We start from the raw sequence: 21,134 nt of genomic DNA, 5'->3' as shown, positions 1-21,134 counted from the left end.
AAAAAAAAAATTGAATAAGATGTAAAAGTATGTTTCATTATTGTTGAAAATGGTATGTTTACAAACTAATAAAAAATCATATACCGGTTTATATAAAAAAGAAAATGTCCATGCGCTATCAGTGCTCACGACCTCACAGAGAGAACATCTTCTACCTCAGCCCCCAACCCTGTCTAGGTGCAGACGAGTTCTGCACTGTTGTATCTTTGATTCCTGCCCTTCCCTCCAAGGTGTGGGAATATTTTGCCCGACACGGGACTCGAACCCACGATGCTGAGTCTTCTGCTGATCCTCGAGCCGGTTGTAACGGGCTGCAAAGGCGGAAGCCAGAGAGCCACACTTCCCCCTGGGGTTGGCTGCTAGGCAGAGCTGCCTTGGGCAGGGTTGGAAAATCATAGAACCACAGGAAGGGACCCCCAGAGCTCATCCAGCTCAACCCCTTGCGCTGCAGGAATCGCATCCATGACCCTCTGGTCAGCTCAGAGCGCTGCTTTCCTTAGAGAGGGACAGTCTCTCACGCAGGGCCACCAGACTGTATGGTCCTGGAGATGCAGGTGGGGGTGGGTTTTTTAACTTGGCAACACCTGCATTTTCGCAATGTGCTCTCCCACTGAGAGACACCGTCCCCTACAGCTGACTGCAATGCATGCTGACCAGACTATCAATTTTCCTTCTGCAGTTGTCAATAGAGGCACTGCGATGATGGAGGGAGCAGCCACCGCTCAGAGCAGTTTGTATGGATGTGAGCAGAAATCAGGCGCTGGAATCAGGGCCTCCCAGGCCATGCTGCCATGCTCCCTGCGAGGCCACCCCCAACCCCAGCCCCCTAGGACCACCCAGAACCTCTGGGCAGCTTCCATCTCCTCTACCTACCTCTCTTTCAAATCAGAACCAGTGAAGGCGGTGAAGGTCCTGTGTGAGTCTCTGGAAGCGGTTGCAGGATGGATGGCGGCTAACAGATTGAAGTTGAATCCTGACAAGACAGAAGTACTGTTTTTGGGGGACAGGAGGTGGGCATGTGTGGAGGACTCCCTGGTCCTGAATGGGGTAACTGTACCCCTGAAGGACCAGGTGCGCAGCCTGGGAGTCATTTTGGACTCACAGCTGTCCATGGAGGTGCAGGTCAATTCTGTGTCCAGGGCAGCCGTCTACCAGCTCCATCTAGTACGCAGGATGAGACCCTATCTGCCCGCAGACTGTCTCTCCAGAGTGGTGCATGCTCTGGTTATCTCCCTCTTGGACTACTGCAATGCGCTCAATGTGGGGCTACCTTTGAAGGTGACCCGGAAACTACAACTAATCCAGAATGCAGCAGCTAGACGGGTGACTGGGAATGGCTGCCGAGACCACATAACACCAGTCCTTAAAGACCTACATTGGCTCCCAGTATGTTTCTGAGCACAATTCAAAGTGTTGGTGCTGACCTTGAAAGCCCTAAACGGCCTCGGTCCTGTATACCTGAAGGAGTGTCTCCACCCCCATCGTTCAGCCCAGACACTGAGGTCCAGCTCCGAGGGCCTTCTGGCGGTTCCCTCCCTGTGAGAAGCCAAGTTACAGGGAACCAGGCAGAGGGCCTTCTTGGTAGTGGCACCCGCCCTGTGGAACGCCCTCCCACCAGATGTCAAAGAGAAAAACAACTACCAGACTTTTAGTAGACATCTGAGGGCAGCCCTGTTTAGGGAAGCTTTTAATGTTTAATAGGTTATTGTATTTTAGTGTTCTGTTGGAAGCCGCCCAATGTGGCTGGGGAAACCCAGCCAGATGGGAGGGGTATAAATAGATTATTATTATTAATATTATTATTATTATTATTATTATGAACTTCATGTGCCAGAGAGAGAGAGAGAGAGGAAGGGAGGAAGGGGATAAAGGGGGAAAATTACAGGAGGGAAAAGTTGGGGTGGAAACCGCACAAACAAACCCATCCAGGTTTATCATAGAATCATAGAATCATAGAGTTGGAAGAGACCACAAGGGCCATCGAGTCCAACCCCCTGCCAAGCAGGAACCACCATCAGAGCACTCCTGACATATGGTTGTCAAGCCTCTGCTTAAAGACCTCCAAAGAAGGAGACTCCACCACACTCCTTGGCAGCAAATTCCACTGTCAAACAGCTCTTACTGTCAGGAAGTTCTTCCTAATGTTTAGGTGGAATCTTCTTTCTTGTAGTTTGGATCCATTGCTCCGTGTCCGCTTCTCTGGAGCAGCAGAAAACAACCTTTCTCCCTCCTCTAGGTGACATCCTTTTATATATTTGAACATGGCTATCATATCCCCCCTTAACCTCCTCTTCTCCAGGCTAAACATGCCCAGCTCCATTAGCCGTTCCTCATAAGGCATCGTTTCCAGGCATTTGACCATTTTGGTTGCCCTCCTCTGGACACGTTCCAGTTTGTCAGTGTCCTTCTTGAACTGTGGTGCCCAGAACTGGACACAGTACTCCAGGTGAGGTCTGACCAGAGCAGAATACAGTGGCACTATTACTTCCCTTGATCTAGATGCTATACTCCTATTGATGCAGCCCAGAATTGCATTGGCTTTTTTAGCTGCTGCGTCACACTGTTATGAATGCTTTTAAATCTCTTCCTCTCAGTTAATACCCATTTTTCACACACAGGAGTCTTCAAAAGCAGCCGCCTCCGTCCAAAGAGCAGCAATTGTGCTCGTTGCGACAACCCTCGAGACAACCTCACAATCAATAGTGCAAATATTAAAAACCATAAATCCGGTCAACCTTTGACATGAGGACAATGGCAGTTTGCAGCTTTGCGTGGCCCGACGGCGGTGGGGCAATTTTCCACCCAGAGAGTGATGGGCGAGGGGGTTCACCGTGACCTCTGATTAAAGGGGAAATAATATGTTAGTGGTTGAGCAGACAAAATTGTGGCTTTTTATTTAATATGAAAATGTATTTATATTTCCTTTACAAGAAAGCTAGAAGCGGCTAACAACATAGAATAGAAATAATAATAGAAATACTAACAGAATAATAATAATAATAATAATAATAATAATAATAATGCTATTAACATTTAATAATTCAGCCAGCTAGCCCTGGGGATTATCTAATGCTTATTTCCCCTAAATTGAATTTTGGATTTTATTGTTATTCATGTTTTTATACTGTATTTTATGCTGCTTTTACAATTAAGTGTTTTAAATTTGTTGTTAGCTGCCCTGAGCCCAGGGTATAAATTAAAATTTATTATTATTATTATTTATCATTAATGCAAAACTATAGGAACAGAAGTCCACTGGGACTTTAAAAAAAGCATAGCCATTCTGTCCAGTAGTCATCAATAGCCCTCTCCTTCTAAATGAATATGTCATATCCTCTTTTAAGGCCATCACCGCTCCATGTGGGAGGGAGTTCCGCAGTTTAACTCTGCGTTGCATAAAGAAGGACTTTCTTTTCTCTGTCCTGAGTCTTCCAAAGGGGCGTCTGGCTGGTGGAAGCTGGAGTCTAAAGCTTCTGGAGGCTCCCCAGGTTGGGAAAGGCGGATGTAAACGAACTACTGGCTGGATAAAAGAAATGACCTCTTCATGCGGCACACTGCTAGACTATGGAACTCCCTCCCACAGGAAGCAGGGATGGTCTAAAAGTTGGATGGTTTTAAAAGAGGATGAAATATACTCGGAGTCGAGTGTGGATTTCATGCTCTTTATTCAGCTCATAGTAGTGAGGAATGGAAGTTCCCCCGAAATGTCTGCTTTATATACATTATTTACACAATGGGCCCCACGTGATTGGCTAATTCCGGGATTCTCCTGTAGGCCAATCAAGTTGCGGATTCACTTCCACCTGGAGCTGGATTGGGTGGCTCCTGCGGACCAATCAGACTGCTGCACTCTGGATCCTATTTTTCTAGGACAAATCAGACTGCTGCATTCTGAATCGTATTCAACTCAGTACACACACACACACACACACACACACACACACGAGAGAGAGAGAGAGAGAGCAGTGGCGTAGTGTGGGGGGTGCAGGGGGTGCAGGGGGTGCAGGGGGGGCCGGCCGCACCGGCTGCAACATCTGGGGGTTAGGGTTAGGGGGCGCAAATTCACGGGTTAGGGAGCGCAAATTACTTGCCTTGTCCCGGGTGCTGACAACCCACGCTACGCCACTGAAAGAGAGTGTCCTCCTTTAACTTCCTCCAGGAATAGAAGCATGTTTTCTTTATCTGCTCCTGAAGCAAGATTTATGGTCCCCAGCCTTTCCTCTGCTTTTCTTTCAGCATTCTCTAATTCTTCTCCGGAACAGTAAATCAAACAGTTCCCTTTTAATTCTGGCTTTTTCTTTTTTTTTTCCTGCCTCCCCCTCTCAGAGCAGCGACTGCCTTTGTGGGGTGGACCCAGGGGAGAACTGAGCTTGCTTGCCACGGTGGGGTGACATGGAGGCAATGCTATTTTTCTAGGGGGGTGGGGTGGGCGGGGAGAAGGTGCCAGAACTCACCGTGAACGCCTCCCTTGTTCTCTTATAATGGCAATGGCGCCCACCTGAGAGGGGCTGGAACTGCGTGGCTGAAAAAATGCCCTGGATGGAGATATGGAGTCTGTCACTTCCCTGGGGGACCTTTTTCAAATTCTGATATCCATGGACAGAAAAAAGAAAGCTGAACTGTGGAACTGTGGAACTCCCTGCCACAGGAGGCAGTGATGAGCACCAAATCAGATGGCTTTAAAAGAGGACAAATTCATGAAGGCGTTTGGAGGATGGATGGATGGTGGCTAATGGATTGAGGTTGAATCCTGACAAGACAGAAGTACTGTTTCTGGGGGACAGGAGGCGGGCAGGTGTGGAGGACTACCTGGTCCTGAGTGGGGCAACTGTGCCCCTGAAGGACCAGGTACGCAGCCTGGGAGTCATTTTGGACTCACTGCTGTCCATGGAGGCGCAGGTCAGTTCTGTGTCCAGGCTGGCTGTCTACCAGCTCCATCTGGTATGTAGGATGAGACCCTCCCTGTCCGCGGACTGTCTCTCCAGAGTGGTGCATGCTCTGGTTATCTCCTGCTTGGACTACTGCCATGCGCTCTACGTGGGGCTACCTTTGACGGTGACCCGGAAACGACAACTAATCCAGAATGCGGCAGCTAGACTGGGGACTGGGAGCGGCCGCCAAGACTACATAACACCGGTCCTGAAAGACCTACATTGGCTACCAGTATGTTTCTAGGCACAATTCAAAGTGTTAGGTGCTGACTTAAACGGCCTCGGTCCTGTATACCGTAGTGCCTGATTAAGATAGCTACAGCCTCTCGCATGTTCTTCTGCCTTAGCCTCCTTGAAAAGGATGGCAGCGGCTGCCTAGAGCTCCTGTTCATGTGCAAAGTGCCATGGCTCAGTGGCAGAGCATCTTCAAGACATGGAGGTCATCTCAGATTCAGTTTTCAGGACCTCTAGAGGTAGGGCTAGGAGCAGGGGTCAGCAAACATTTTCAGCAGGGGGCCGGTCCACTGTCCCTCAGACCTTGTGGGGGGCTGGACTATATTTTGGATAGAGAAAAAAATAAATGAATTCCTATGCCCCACAAATAACCCAGAGGTGCATTTTAAATAAAAAGACACATTCGACTCATGTAAAAACACACTGATTCCTGGACCGTCCACAGGCCAGATTTAGAAGGCGATTGGGCCGGATCCTGCCCTGCGCCTTAGTTTGCCTACCCATGGCTAGGAGAGAGCCTTGCTTGAAATCCTGCAGTGCCATTGCTGCCTGTCAAGGTAAGTGAGGTTCCTTTAACCTGGTCCCTTTCAGATTTCCCCCCTTTAATTTTTAAAAACTATTTTATTACACAGAACCATACAGAAGTTTGAGGGATACAGAAACGAACCACGACTTGCCGGCTTGCCATTGAATGGCCCGCAGCTTAAGAAAGAAACTGACGCAGAGCAGAGGAAGGGTTATTGCAGAGATCTAAAAGCAATCTTGCAAATAAAAAGATTTCGATCCCATGGAAGCACGACGGAGAGGTCAATAATAATTCCTGGAATACAATTGACTCCTGATAAAATCATACTTTGCAGGAACCTGCCAGCCACGAGTCTCTCTTTTGATCTAAGCCACGAGTGACCACCAGGTAGCTGCTAGACCCTAGGTTTCGCTTTAGCCCTGGAAATTTGTGAAGAACGGGTGAGTTTTTTAAAAAGAAATTGCAGCAAATAAGTTTGGTAGTTACTTTTTTCTTTGACATCTGGTGGGAGGGCATTTCACAGGGCGGGTGCCACCACCAAGAAGGCCCTCTGCCTGCTTCCCTGTAACTTAGCTTCTCGCAGGGAGGGAACCGTCAGAAGGCCCTCGGCACTGGACCTCAGTGTCCGGGCAGAACGATGGGGATGGAGACGCTCCTTCAGGTATAGCATATATTCAACACAAAAGGACAGCTGGACATAGAGAGGGCCCCATTACCTTCAGAAGCTTAGGGCCTCATCAAACCTAAATCTGGCCCTGTGTGTGTGTGTGTGTGTGTGTGTGTGTGTGTATTATCTGGGTCCACCCCCCCCCCCCGGGAGATACAGGTACATCTGCTTTGCTTTTCATTTGTGCTCTTCTAGTGGACAAAGATGGTTCACGGAAAGGTGAATCAACAGCTTTTGCAATCGAATCAGCGTGGTTGAGGGCAGCGTTTCCCAACCTGGTGCCCCCGAGTCCTCTTGGGGGGCTTTGATGGTGCCCCTTGCCTTGGGGGCACCATTTGCTGCTTGGGCTCGTTGGCCAAATAAATAGCCTTGGCTGACCCTGCCTGCCTGGCCCAACAAGGGACATCTCTTTCTTTTCGGAGGCTCTGCAATAATCCAATGCGAGGAGGCCCATCTCACCTGCTCAGGGCTTTAGGGCAACTTTGGGATTGTAAAGAGTGGCTCCCCCTTTGAAGTGGTTTTAATTGCCGCGGCCCGTAAATTATTTTTGATGGCTCCTGCATTATTTAAACAACAACAACCCTCTGCTGTTTTAGTGTTTTATGGTTGCTATAGCCCTACCTAATGCTGCTGGCACTGCTTTTGAAACAGCTACCTATTGTTTCAACTGTCCTCGTCTTTTGCTGTGTGGGGGTCTCTTGGAGGGAGGGAAGGGCAGGGATGGAATGAATGAATGAATGAATGAATGAAGGTGGAGGACTCTCTTTCACTTTTTAAGCAGAGCCTGGATGGCCGTCGGTCATGGATGCTTTCACTGAGATTCCGGCACTGGATGTCCTCTCCAACTCTACAATTCTATGATTCTATGACCTCGGAAACCAGTCGCTGCCTCTCAGCGTCACCTACTTCGCAGGGTTGTTGTGGGGTGGAATGAGGAGGGGGAGAGCCAGGAGCCCCTGCTGGATCTCCTTGGAGGAAAAGGTGAGATAAAAACACAATCAATTAATAACTTGGTCTTTTCTTCTGCTAAGGCTGGGCTGGAGCATGTGACCCTCAAATCCATTGGAGGCGGTTGGAGGATGGTTAGAGGGTTTGGACTGGGTGTCCATCAATATGCAGATGATACCCAGCTCTACCTCTCTTTCAAATCAGAACCATTGAAGGCGGTGAAGGTCCTGTGTGAGTGTCTGGAGGTGGTTGGAGGGTAGATGGCGGCTAACAGATTGAGGTTGAATCCTGACAAGACAGAAGTACTGTTTTGGGGGGACAGGGGGCGGGCGGGTGTGGGGGACTCCCTGGTCCTGAATGGGGCAACTGTACCCCCGAAGGACCAGGGGCACAGCCTGGGAGTCATTCTGGACTCAAAGCTGTCCATGGAGGCACAGGTCAATTCTGTATCCCAGGCAGCTCCACCTGGTACGCAGGTGAGACCCTCTCTGCCTGCGGACTGTCTCGCCAGAGTGGTGCATGCTCTAGCTATCTCCCGCTTGGACTACTGCCATGCGCTCTACGTGGGGCTACCTTTGAAGGTGACCCGGAAGCTACAACTAATCCAGAATGCGGCAGCTAGACTGGTAACTGGGGAGTGGCCGCCGAGACCAGATAACACCGGTCTTGAAAGACCTACATTGGCTCCCAGTACATTTCTGAGCACAATTCAAAGTGTTGGTGCTGACCTTTAAAGCCCTAAATGCCCTCGGCCCAGTAGACCTGAAGGAGCGTCTCCACCCCCATCGTTCTGCCCGGACTCTGAGGTCCAGCTGTGAGAGCCTTCTGGCGGTTCCCTCACTGCGAGATGTGAGCTTATAGGGAACCCGGCAGAGGGCCTTCTTGGTGGTGGCCTATGGAACACCCTCCCATCAGATGTCAAAGAGAAAAACAAGTACCTGACATTTAGAAGACATCTGAATGTCTTCAGGGAATTTTTTAATGTGTGACATTTTAATGTATTTTTAATCTTTGTTGGAAGCTGCCCTGAGTGGCTGGGGAAACCCAGCCAGATGGAAGGGGTACAAATAATAATATTAATAAAAAATTCTCTCTAGCCCCTGGAACATGAGAACGGACCCCGTTTGTGGGGTGCCCCCCCTTGAGACCCGTCTGGTGCCTTCATTGCACACCTTTAGGCACCAGGCATAAACTTTCCTCTTCAACCAATGGTTAATTAATTAATTAAATTTAATTTCTGTACCGCCCTATACCCGAAGGTCTCAGGGCGGTTCACATAAAATATCAAACGTGTAAAATCAAAACAAAACCAGCTCACCAATAAGCCCACCAAAATCCTGCACCAACGAAAAATGAATTCTGCAGTGTGCACCACATATATCTGCAGATAAACCCCTGAATATTGGGGCGGGGGAACTTTCTGATCCATGGGCCAGATTCCAACCTTGCAGGAAAAATTCAAATCCCTGGCAGGCCAAGTTGGGCCCACAGCCTTTGAGGGGCTGATTGACATCCAATGCCCTTTTAAAATGTGTTGGGGATGGTGGAGCGGGAAATTATTGTTCTTTCTCATTATGTATTTTGTGCTTTTATATTGTGCTTTTACGTTGGGAACTGCCTTGAGACTTGCAGACATAGGGCGGTATACAATTTTTATAAATTATTATTATTATTGATAATAATCATCTCTCCTGAGCACTCCCCAGGCCTCATCTCAGGTGCTTTTACCTAGCTGCGAAATGTCCTTTGATCTGTAATGATGCCCAGATGGAGAATATGAATGCGAGTGTGTTTAGCAACCTTTGACTTTTGCAGCATTGAACATCACCTGCTCTTTCCAGGTAACCTTTTCCTCTAGGGACCTTTTGCCTCTAGCCCCACCCACCACCGACACACCACCCAAAAGGTAGTCCAAAAGGGCTTGCCAACCTCAGGCCAAGAAAGCTTCCCCATCCTTGTGTGAAGGACTAGTAGCTTGACTTTTATTAAACTGCAAATTGCACCACCCTTTCCTCGATGCCGGAAAGGAAGACCTGCCCCGAGGTTTTTTGGCAAGGTGCAAAACACGGGCATTCTGCCGATTAATTCATTTGGTTAAGAGGCAAGATGGTTTGTCACCCGTCTCTTCCTTGGGTTAGTTGACAGCCGCCATCCTTTCACCTGTTTCCACCTTCCTCCCGGCCACCTGCAGGGCGCAGATAACGCTCACCTGCCTGCGAGGAGCGATGGGGCCGCTCCTGCCTCCGAAGGACAAGAGATGGCGAAGATGATGAAGATGAGTTTTGATTGGGCCCCGAAGCCTTAATGCTGGTTTTTTTGACATCGATCTGATAGCAGGAGATTAACTCCACTGCTAGACAAGATGAAAGATGTCAGGCTGTGAGGGAAAGATCAGTTATTGATCTGAACTCTATGATGCTGAGAGATGGAGGATGCCAAGATTCTCTCTTCTCTCTCTCTCTCTCTCTCTCTCTCTCTCTCTCTCTCTCTCTCCATAAAAAGAGTCTGCTGAATTAAGCCAGTGGCCCATCTTGTCCAGCATTCTGTTCTCACAGTGGCCAACTAGGTGCCCCCATGGGAAACCCGCAAGCAGGTTCTGGGTGCGAGAGCCCTCTTTCCTGTGGTTTCTAGCAAAGGGCATTCAGAACCATTGCTGCCTCCAACTGTGGCCAGTAGCCAGTGACAACCCTCTGCTCCATGAATTTGCCTTATCCTCTTTTAAAGCCGCCCAGAATTCTGGCAGCTAAATTTTGCAGCAGGTGAAGTTTCTGCTTGCAGGGAGTGCCTAGGGCAGGGGTCAGCAAACTTTTTCAGCAGGGGGCTGGCCCACTGACCCTCAGACCTTGTGGGGGGCCGGACTATATTTTTTTTTGGGGGGGGGATGAACGAATTCCTATGCCCCGCAAATAACCCAGAGATGCATTTTAAATAAAAGGACACATTCTACTCATGTAAAAACACACTGATTCCCAGACCGCCTGCGGGCCGGATTTAGAAGGCAATTGGGCCAGATCCAGCCCCCGGGCCTTAGTTTGCCTACCCATGGCCTAAGGGGTTGCACTTATTTCATAAAATTTGCACACCGCTTGGCTGTAAACAACAACAACAACATCCCATCAGAGCGGTTTGCAAAAAAGATGAAACAATAAAGGAAAAAAAGACCACAGTACTTTAAAAGTTAAAATACTAAAACAGATTAAAACAGGCTTTCTCCAGCTGGGGTCCCCAGATGTGGCTGGACTACAATTGCCATCATCCCTGGCCACTGCTCCTGCTAGCTAGGGATGATGGGAATTGTAGTCCAGCCACATCTGGGGAACCAGGTTTGAGAAAGGCTGGATGAAAGATACCTCCACTTTCTACACATCTGGACAGGTTTGTCTAAGTAAGGATGTTTTCAGCAGGCTGGGAGAAGGGTGCAGCGAAGGTACCTGCTTGATATCAAGAGGCGGCGAGTTCCAAAGTGCCACAGTATAACTGATTGGGTTCTTACAAATGTGGAAGGGGGATTATGTGGCACCTGTAGAAGTGCCAGTCCCGCTGATCAAAAACCGTCTGTCCTACCTGCACCCCAGAGTGCCCTGTCCTTATCTGTTTGGAAGGACCTTTCGTTTGAAGAGCTATCTGGCAGTAACTGTGCCCCTAAAGGACCAGGGGCGCAGCCTGGGAGTCATTTTGGACTCACAGCTGTCCATGGAGGTCAATTCTGAGTCCAGGGCAGCTGTCTACAAGCTCCATCTGGTACGCAGGATGAGACCCTCCCTGCCCACAGACTGACTTGCCAGAGTGGTGCATGCTCTAGTTATCTCCCGCTTGGACTACTGCCATGCACTCTATGTTGGGCTATCTTTGAAGATGACCCAGAAACTGCAACTAATCCAGAATGCGGCAGCTAGACACGTGACTGGGAGCTGCCACCAAGACCACATAACACCAGTCTTGAAAGACCTACATAGGGTCCCAGGATGTTTCCGAGCACAATTCAATAAATTACTGTTATTATTATTCTAAGAAAAAGAAGCAGAGAAAGGGGGAGCAGAGACCTTCTCATCCATCCTCAGCTGAGCACCTGGACAGCACCTGAGCAGGCACAGTGCACTGTGTTTCCAGTTGTTCCTAAGTTGCACCAATACAGTGGACGCTCAGGTTGCGAATGTGATCTGTGCGGGAAGCACGTTTGCAACCCACAGCGTCCTTAACCCGCAGTGCCACATCTGCGCACTCGTGGGTTGTGATTCGGCGCTTCTATGCATGCACAAAGCTTGATTTAGCACTTCTGCACATGCGCAAGCAGCAAAACCCAGAAGTAACACATTCCAGTACTCCCAGGTTCGGCGTGGTGAGCAATCTGAAATCGCACAACCCGAAGCGTCTGTAACCCGAGGTATGACTGTACTTACGAATTAGCAAGTTGCATAAACCTGCAAATCTTATGCAAATCTCTCCTCCTGATGCAATTCCTCTTTCTTGCGATGTGTCTCTGTGGCTCCCCAACCAGCCTGCAGTGACCATCGCTCGCTCTACCAGCAAACAGACGCCAAGTTTTTATTTTAAGGTTTTATTATTCCCTTCGCCCAAAGTTGCTATCCTCTTCCCCTCTTCAAATCCTGGGTTCTGTTTCCCTTTCGACGGCTCAGATGTCCTTTTTAATGAGCAAGAAAGTGTCAACAGGAAATTATTTTCCTTGGGGTTTCGCCAGCTTGATACTGGGGTATCAGCCTGACACCCCTAGACAAAAGTCATATTAAAAATTGGGAGTCGTAAGATAGGGTCTGTTCTTTGGGGTTATTAAATAGATTTAAGGGCAGGGGGGAAATAATAATGCGAAGGATAAAATGAGTTAATGGTGGCATGTGCTAATTTGTGAAATATTTAGCTCAGCGTGGGAGGGTGTTTGCTGGAACGCAGACTGAGTGTGCAGGATCCAGCCAAGATTAAACGCTGGGCAGCCCCCCTCCCATTCCACACACTCAGATTTCAGCAGGAGGGTTGAGTTTCAGGGTCCGGTTTTAGCAGAGTTTTGATGGGGTCAAACATCATATTCTGGGTACACTAAAGTGTGGAATGTTGCCTTGCTGGGGGGAAAGAACCTACCTAACTAATAATTTTGAATTATGGTGCTGGAGGAGACTCTTGAGTCCCATGGACTGCAAGAAGAACAAACCTCTCCATTCTTGGGGAGATCAGCCCTGGGTGCTCACTCGAAGGACAGATCCTGAAGCCGAGGCTCCAATCCTTTGGCCACTTCATGAGAAGAGAAGACTCTCTGGAAAAGACCCTGATGCTGGGAAAGATGGAGGGCACAAGGAGAAGGGGACGACAGAGGACGAGATGGTGGGACAGCGTTCTCGAAGCTACCAGCATGAGTCTGACTAAACTGCGGGAGGCAGTGGAAGACAGGAGTGCCTGGCGTGCTCTGGTCCAGGGGGTCACGAAGAGGCGGACACGACTAAACGACTGAACAACAACAACAAACTAATAAGCTAAGAGTCCTTACAAGGGGCCAAAGAAGAAAGGATGATTTGGGACCTGTTTGGTCTGAATTTATTTCATTTGCAGGCAAGGAGAAACAACTTCCCTCAGCCTACAAACGAATATGGCTGATGCAAGGACTTGGGGCCTTTGAATGCTTTATTTACTTTCCGTTGGCACAATAGCGCTTGTCTTTTGTTACCCCGTCTTGTTTAACCGTTATGCCTATGCTATGAATAGTTCCAGCCTCCACCTACCAGGCATTCACATATCTGAGGTTTATTTACTTTGGTTTTATTTCATGCCCGCTTTTGTTCAGCAGCGATCTATAATTGTATGTGGACTGCGTATATCGCCACCAGATCCTGTTTGATAACACTGTGTAGAACATTCTTCCTGAAAACGAATAAACATTATGTGAAAAATGAAAACATGCTCTTTGTACTGTTGATGGCATTCCTCGCCACCCCAATCACTCAGCGGCGAGAGAATCCAGGGGTTCTGGGAATGTATTTAGGGTTTGGTTTCCTTGGAAGGGACGTGGGTGGCACTGTGGTCTAAACCACTGAGCCTCTTGGGCTTGCCGATCAGAAGGTTGGCGGTTTGAATCCACGCAGAAGAGTGAGCTCCCTTTGCTCTGTCCCAGCTCCTGCCTACCTAGCAGTTTGAAAGCACACCAGTGCAAGTAGCTAAATAGGCACCACTGTGGCGGGAAGGTAAACAGCGTTTCCATGCATTCTGGCTTCTGTCATGGTGTTCCGTTGCGCCAGAAGTGGTTTAGTCCTGCTGGCCACATGACCCGGAAAGCTGTCTGTGGACAAATGCGGGCTCCCTCGGCCTGAAAGCGAGATGAGCACCGCAACCCCATAGTCGCCTTTGAGTGGACATAACCATCCAGGGGTCCTTTACCTATTTTACCTTCCTTGAAAGCACATTCGAAAGCACTTACCTAGCAGCTAGGTGAGAGGGGGAAGGAAAGGCCCACCCCCTAGCTTTGAGGGTCCCATCGCTCAACTGCAGCTCTTGCAACCTGGCTCATTCTTTGGGGTTGCTGCTGAGGACACTCACATGGCCAGTTAAGGTCCTACAAAGAATCTTGTTCGACTTGTTCAGCAATAGGCTCTTTGATTAGATTCTAATCCTCACTGGGTACAGGACCCTGGGGAATGGCGCCTACAGGCAAGGCCCTTCCTCTTCCTCTTCCATCCATCATCTTCCTGCGTGTATCTTCATAAACCCAAGATAGGCAACTTCACAAAACATAAATATAAATGGAATTCACCGAAAGAAAACAAGAATTAGGAATCACAGAAAGATAAGATAAGAAGGCACAATAATAATATAATAATAATAATTTATTATTTATACCCCACCCATCTGGCTGGGTTTCCCCAGCCACTCTGGGCGGCTTCCAACAGAATATTAAAATACAATAGTCTATTAAACATTAAAAGCTTCTCTAAACAGGGCTGCCTTCAGATGTCTTCTAAAAGTCTGGTAGTTGTTTTTCTCTTTGACATCTGATGGGAGGGCGTTCCACAGGGCGGGTGCCACCACCAAAAAGGCCCTCTGCCGGGTTCCCTGTAACTTGGCTTCTCACAGTGAGGGAACTGCCAGAAGTCCCTCGGCACTGGACCTCAGTGTCCGGGCTGGATGATGGGGGTGGAGACGCTCCTTCAGGTATACTGGACTGAGGCCGTTTAGGGCTTTAAAGGTCAGCACGAACACTGAATTGTGCTCGGAAACTTACTGGGAGCCAATGCAGGTCTCTCAAGACCAGTGTTATGTGGTCTCGGGGCTGCTCCAAGTCACCAGTCTAGCTGCCGCATTCTGGATTAGTTGTAGCTTCCGGGTCACCTTCAAAGGTAGCCCCACGTAGAGTCTAGGTATGTCTCTGGTTGGAAGGGACCCCTGAGGGTCATCTAGTCCAACCCTCTTGCAATCCAGGCATCTCAGCTAAAGCATCCATGACAGATGGCTACCCAACCTCTGCTCTAAAACTCCAAGGAGGGAGAATCTACAATCACTTGAGGGGGTCCGTTCCACGGTTGAACAGCTCTTACCTTCAGGGATAACAATACCAATAATAGTTTATTATTTATGTATGACTGGGTTGCCCCAGCCACTCTTATTTATTTATTATTTATTGAATTTATATACAGTGGTACCTCAGGTTAAGTACTTAATTCATTCCGGAGGTCCGTTCTTAACCTGAAACTGTTCTTAACCTGAAGCACCACTTTAGCTAATGGGGCCTTCTGCTGCCGCTGTGCCGCCGGAGCACGATTTCTGTTCTCATCCTGAAGCAAAGTTCTTAACCTGAAGCATTATTTCTGGGTTAGCGGAGTCTGTAACCTGAAGCGTATGTAACCTGAGGTACCACTATACCTCCCTATTCCCAGGGGTCTCAGGGCAGTTCACAGAATAAAGTCAAAGGTATAAAACCACAAAATACATAATAAAAATAAAAACAACAACCCATTAACAGCCCCCCTCCTAATGTTGAGCTGGAATCTCCTTCCTTGCCCTTTGAATCAAGTCTTCTCTTCCAGACCTGCAGAAAACAAGCTTGCTCCATCTTCCACGTGACGCCCCTTCATATTCCGTGATGTTGTAATATTGTGATATTGATAGGCGGAATTGACGCGGAACTCCTCCGGCACAGGCAGCCCTGTGATATCGTTCCTTGGACACACATTTAGCAGAAGCCAAGCGACTTGCGGGCTGTGCCAAGTTGACTTTTGCAAGAAGAATCCCTTCCATTTATCCCCCAGCCCATCCCCACCCCAGCCGTGAAGCCACAGACCTGCCTCTCAAAGGCTGCTGTGTTTAGCCTTGGAAACACAACATGCCCGGGCCTGCCGGGTTTAACACAGAAGAAGAAAACTCTGTTAGCTGAGAGGATTCATCTGCCTCCCCTCCCTCAATGGCGAATTCATGCATTTTTTGCCTTGTGGCGCTGGCTCCCTCTTTTGGCATTCCAACCATGCGCTTCAGCCCCCATGCGCTGCATCAAATGCTATTTTGAACCTGCCATGCTGCAAAGAGGAGGAGGAAGAGGAGGAGGAGGAGAAGAAGAAGAAGAAGAAGAAGAAGAAGAAGAAGAAGACGACGAAGAAGAAGGGGTCGTGGGGAGAGGGGTGGCTGCCAGCTGAGCTGGCTTTAAGAGAGTTGCACAGATCCATGGAGGAGAGGGCTATCGGTGGCTCCTCACCAGGGCAGCTATGCTTCGCCCTCCACAAATGAAGGCAGTGACGCTTCTGCCTCACCAGAGTGGTGCATGCTCTGGTTATCACCTACTTGGACTACTTTAATGTGCTCTACGTGGGGCTACCTTTGAAGGTGACCCGGAAACTACAACTAATCCAGAATGCGGCAGCTAGACTGGTGACTGGGAGTGGCCGCCTACATTGAAAGACCTACATTGGTTCCCAGTACATTTCTGAGCACAATTCAAAGTGCTGGTGCTGACCTTTAAAGTCCTAAACAGCCTCAGTCCAGTATACCTGAAGGAGCGTCTCCACCCCCATCGTTCTACCCGGACACTGAGGTCCAGCTCTGAGTGCCTTCTGGCGGTTCCCTCCCTGCGAGAAGTGAAGCTACAGGGAACCAGGCAGAGGGCCTTCTCGGTGGTGGCGCCCTCCCTGTGGAACGCCCTCCCACCAGATATTAAAGAGAACAACTACCAGTTTTTAGAAAACATCTGAAGGCAGCCCTGTTTAGGGAAGCTTTTAATGTTTGATGTATTACAGTATTTTAATATTTTGCTGGAAGCCGCCCAGAGTGGCTGGGGAAGCCCAGCCAGATGGGCGGGGTATAAATAATAATAATAATAATAATAATAATCATTATCATTATCATTATTATTCTGAATCCCCGTTGCTGATAACCACAGGAGCCAGGGCTGTCTTTACCCGGGGGTGCAAGGGGTGCAGGGCACCCGGGCGCCAAATTCCGGGGGGCGCCAAATGTATACCTACTGTATACCAGTCCCTCTCAATCGGCGGCAGTGAAAAGCAATGGAGCAAAAGTCCTCGCCCCTCACCTCCATCTCTCTGTTACTCCATAGGATCAAATCCTGCTTGCAAGTTTCCCACAACAGGCAACTGCTCAACCACTATCAGAATTCGGTGCTGGACTAGATGGGGCACTGGCCTGATCCAGCGAGCTCTGCTTATGTTTTTAGGTGCCTGCTTGGCTGGGAGGAACCAGCGCAAAACCCACTATCATGAAGAAGGTGGAAGGGGGGGGGGGAAACAGGTGTGTGTGTGTGTGTGGGGGAACCTGCCCTACTTCTCCCCCAACTCTTGGAACTGCTGGTGGCAAGGAAAAAACTCTGGGGTTGCAGCGCTCATCTTGCTTTACTGGCCAAAGGAGCCGGAGTTTGTCCGCAGACAGTTTTTCTGGGTCATGTGTCCAGCATGACTAAGCCGCTTCTGGCGAACCAGAGCAGTGCACGGAAATGGCGTTTACCTTCCCGCAGGAGCGGTACCTATTTATCTACTTGCACTTTGGCGTGTTTTGAAACTGCTAGGTTGGCAGGAGCTGGGACAGAGCAATGGGAGCTCACCCCGTCGCGGGGATTCGAACCACCGACCTTCCGATCGGCAAGTCCTAGGCTCTGTGGTTTAGACCACTGCGCCACCTGCATCCCCTAGGCTGAGCAGGAATTCAAACCCTGGTCTCTCCCAGAAAGCCATGAGTTTTAACCACGAGTAGAAAGCCTGAGTAGGTCAAACGGCTCAACTGCAGGAAAAGGTGTTCTCTTCAAAGTGATTTGTTACCGCTCCTTTATTTAGACATCTCATCGCTGCCACAGCAATGCTGTCAACACAGGACAAAAAGCCCCTCGTCCCCTTTTAAAAACAATGCAAAGGTTGCTGTTTGAAAGATATTATTAGATGCAGATTACGTATTCAAAGGTTTTGTTATTATTATTAGAGACAGTGTGGTGTAATATTTAAAGAAGCTGGGCAGGAACCAGAGAGGGGCGTGCAAAAGGCAGCTCAGTTTTTATGAAGCTCCCTGGGTGACCTTGAGCTAGTCTCTCTCTCTCTCTCTCTCTCTCTCTCTCTCTCTCTCTCTCTCTGCCTAGCCTACCTCACAGGACTGTTGTGAGGCTAAAAATGGGCGAGGGAGAAAGAGTTGCCTACTTCTCAGCCACCTTGGGTGAAGGAGGGGGCTTAAAAATAAATAAATGTGCTCCTTTGACCTGCATTCAGACCTTTGTTCGTAAAGTTAACCCATTTACATAGATGCTACAGTGGTGCCCTGCAAGACGAAATTAATTCGTTCTGCGAGTTTTTTCGTCTTGCGAAGCACCAATGCGTATTGACGGTTTCCCATAGGAATGCATTGGTGGTTTTAAAAAAAAAAAGGCGCAAGACGTTTCGTCTTGCGAAGCAAGCCCATAGGGAAATCCGTCTTGCAAAGCAACTCAGAAAACGAAAAACTCTTTCGTCTTGCGAGTTTTTCGTCTTGCGAGGCATTCATCTTGCGGGGCACCACTGGTATATAGTTCTGTAATCACATTTTATTGCCATATTGTTATTGTTGTTTTCCTGTGCCTTTTAAATGCTTTAATGTATTCTTTTCCTCCCTTTTTTACTTTAATCTTCTTAATAAAATAAAAAATAAAAAGTTTCCTCCCCCCCACCCCACTTTTAACTTTATAAATTTTTTATCCCTTTATTGCATTTCTATTCCACCTTTCCTCTAAGAAACCCTAGCTGGCCTGCAGAGTTCTCTGCCTCCCCATTGAATCCTCACGACAACCTACCTGCAAGGTAGGTTAGGCTGAGAGGCAGAGGCTGTATCTGAAGGTCACCGAGTGAGAGCTTCATGGCTGAGGGGGGATTCAAACCCAGGTCCCCGGGATCCTAGATTGACACTCTGACCACTACATTACACTGGCCCACTGCGAACAACAACCCTGTGAAGTAGGTTGCACTGGGAGAGAGTCTGCGACTGAGCCCAAGGCACCCCAGCGAATTTTGTAGCTGAGCAGGGATTCGAATTCAGGTCTCTCTCTCTCTCTCCATTCCCAGCCAGCATGGCCATGTGATGGGTAGGGTTGATGGGAGTTGTAGTCCAAAACATCTGGCTGGACCCAAGACAGGTTGCTCTAAACACTAGGCCACACTGCCTGCTTTGTGGGTGCCCTTGAGGAACCGTGGCAGCATATTGCAGCCTTCAAGAGCTGGGTGGGGGCTTGAACCTGGACTCAGCTTGGCAGAAGCACCCGTTTGGAGGTGGCGGCAGGTGGGGGGTGTGATTTATAGGGAAGGACGGAGGCATAACCTGATACAACCCCAAATGTCAAGCGTGTAAATATGGACACCCACTGAGCCCCCGCTGGGAGGCACCTCCGGCCTCCGAAGCTGGCAGGGTCAAGGCGGCTGTGCTGTCTCCAAGGCGAGGCTTAGAGGCCGGATCCTGTTTCATGCTTGCACCGGCCTGGTCCTCCCCCTACATTGGAGCCAGGTGTTTGGAGATTATGATATGATACAATACAATAATCTTTATTGTCATTGTCCCATACAGAACAACGAAATTGAAAAAATCTACATCAGACATTAAAAACCCCACAAGCCTGCTATCCCAGCCTGATTGACCCCCTAAAAACCCTGATACCCCATCATTAAATACAATATAATCCCATAGAGACTACCTTACACTGCGTTTAAAACCAAAATCGCATTTGGATAGAAACTGTTTCTCAGGCAGCTAGTCCTGGTCTTTATAACCCTGGACCTTCTTCCAGAAGACAAAAGCTGAAAGAGATTATTTCCGGGGTGCGCACTATCCTGCGCTATCTCTGCAGCTTTCTTATGACACCTGGAAGATTTGATCCAAGGTGGGAAGAGTGCACCCAATTATTCTCTCCGCAGTCTTTACAACCCTGGACAGCATTGTTTTCCCCCTGACCGTACAGCTCCCAAACCACACACAGAGACCATAAGTTAATACACTCTCCACAGTACAATGGTAAAATGCCATCAACAGGTCCTTGGAGAGATTATTTGAGAGATTCATGACAGATAAGAGAAAGCCCTTCTTTGCTCAGCACAGAGTTAAACTGCGGAACTTGCTGCTGCAGGGGACAGCGATGGCCGCCACTTGGGTTGGCTTTAAAAGAGAATTAGGCAAATTCCTGGAGGGGGAGAGCGCTGTGAATGGGCTCCTAGCCACGGTGGCTACGCTTTGTCTCTGGTTGGAGGGAACGATGTTTCTGAATACCAGTTGCTGGAAACCATAGATGGAGAGAGTTGCTCTCGTGCAAAGGATCCTGCTTGCAGGTGATAAGGAAAAATTCTGGGGTGAGAGACTACTCAACAGGCCAGCTTTCAGGGTGCAAGTCCCCCGCGGGTCCATGCGGTCAGTAAAAGAAGGAAGTTCCAGCCAAGTCATTTGGAGCAAGTAGCGGTCAGTAGACCAGCCGCTGTTCCAAAAGTGGCAGGCGGAGTCTTCAGGGCGGGACCTGGCAGCCCTCAAAACCTACTTTGATCTGTATGATGGACAAGGCTTTGAGCAAGGTCCACAATGATGTCACCTGGTGATAATATACACCTGGTGATGTCACCCTCCAAATGAGCAGTGGTTTCAGTGCCCAGTTCTTTCTGGACACAGCAAGGTCTTTGAGAGCCAAAGTCCACAGGTGTCAACATTTGCTTTTTCTTACTTAAACAAATTGGGCCTCTGGAAGGCTAGTTGGCCGATCAATTCCACCATTTCAGGCAGAATTCACAGGACAATCCCCCCCCCCCCATTTATTTATTTGATTTTCCATATTAAAATTTACATTCACACCACAACATACTACATAAAAACAAGATTCCCAAGAATCTCCTGGACTTCCCTGTTCCCCTTTGTGGGTCTTAGTATTAGTCCTTTTACTTCTGCATCTTTTATAATAATCCAAATTCTTATATCTCCATTATGTCCATAGTTCTGCATTACATTACAGTGGTACCTCGGGTTACATACGCTTCAGGTTACAGACACTTCAGGTTACAGACTCCACTAACCCAGAAATAGTACCTCGGGTTACGAACTTTGCTTCAGGATGAGAACAGAAATCGCACGACAGCAGCAGGAGGCCCCATTAGCTAAAGTGGTGCTTCAGGTTAAGAACAGTTTCAGGTTAAGAACGGACCTCCGGAACGAATTAAGTACTTAACCTGAGGTACCATTGTACAAGTGTTATTGCAATCCCACTAACGATTTTAACTGTTTACAATGGTTTTTAAGATAAATGACAACTTTTCTCTATTCCTTCTTAAAATGTTGATCCTCCAAAACCAAAATTTCACAGGACAATTTTTTTCACCTCTCTCTCTCTCTCTCTCTCTCTCTT

General features: G+C 48.5%; 1 long non-coding RNA gene across 1 annotated transcript in view; it reads right to left on the bottom strand.

Moving 5' to 3' along the window:
- The window catches only part of LOC310664603, a 404,468-nt gene extending 384,667 nt beyond the window's left edge, over positions 1 to 19,801 (bottom strand). Inside the window, exon 1 of the long non-coding RNA XR_014504996.1 lies at positions 19,748 to 19,801. This is a non-coding gene — a long non-coding RNA (uncharacterized lncRNA). The remainder of the gene's footprint in view (positions 1 to 19,747) is intronic.
- Between the last annotated feature and the right edge of the window lie 1,333 nt (positions 19,802 to 21,134).

The sequence above is a fragment of the Podarcis tiliguerta genome, assembly GCF_965153285.1.
Source record: "Podarcis tiliguerta genome assembly, chromosome: 14".
Lineage (NCBI taxonomy): Eukaryota > Metazoa > Chordata > Lepidosauria > Squamata > Lacertidae > Podarcis > Podarcis tiliguerta.
The sequence above is the reverse complement of the archived record's forward strand: the minus strand, read 5'-3'. Positions and strand labels throughout refer to the sequence as shown.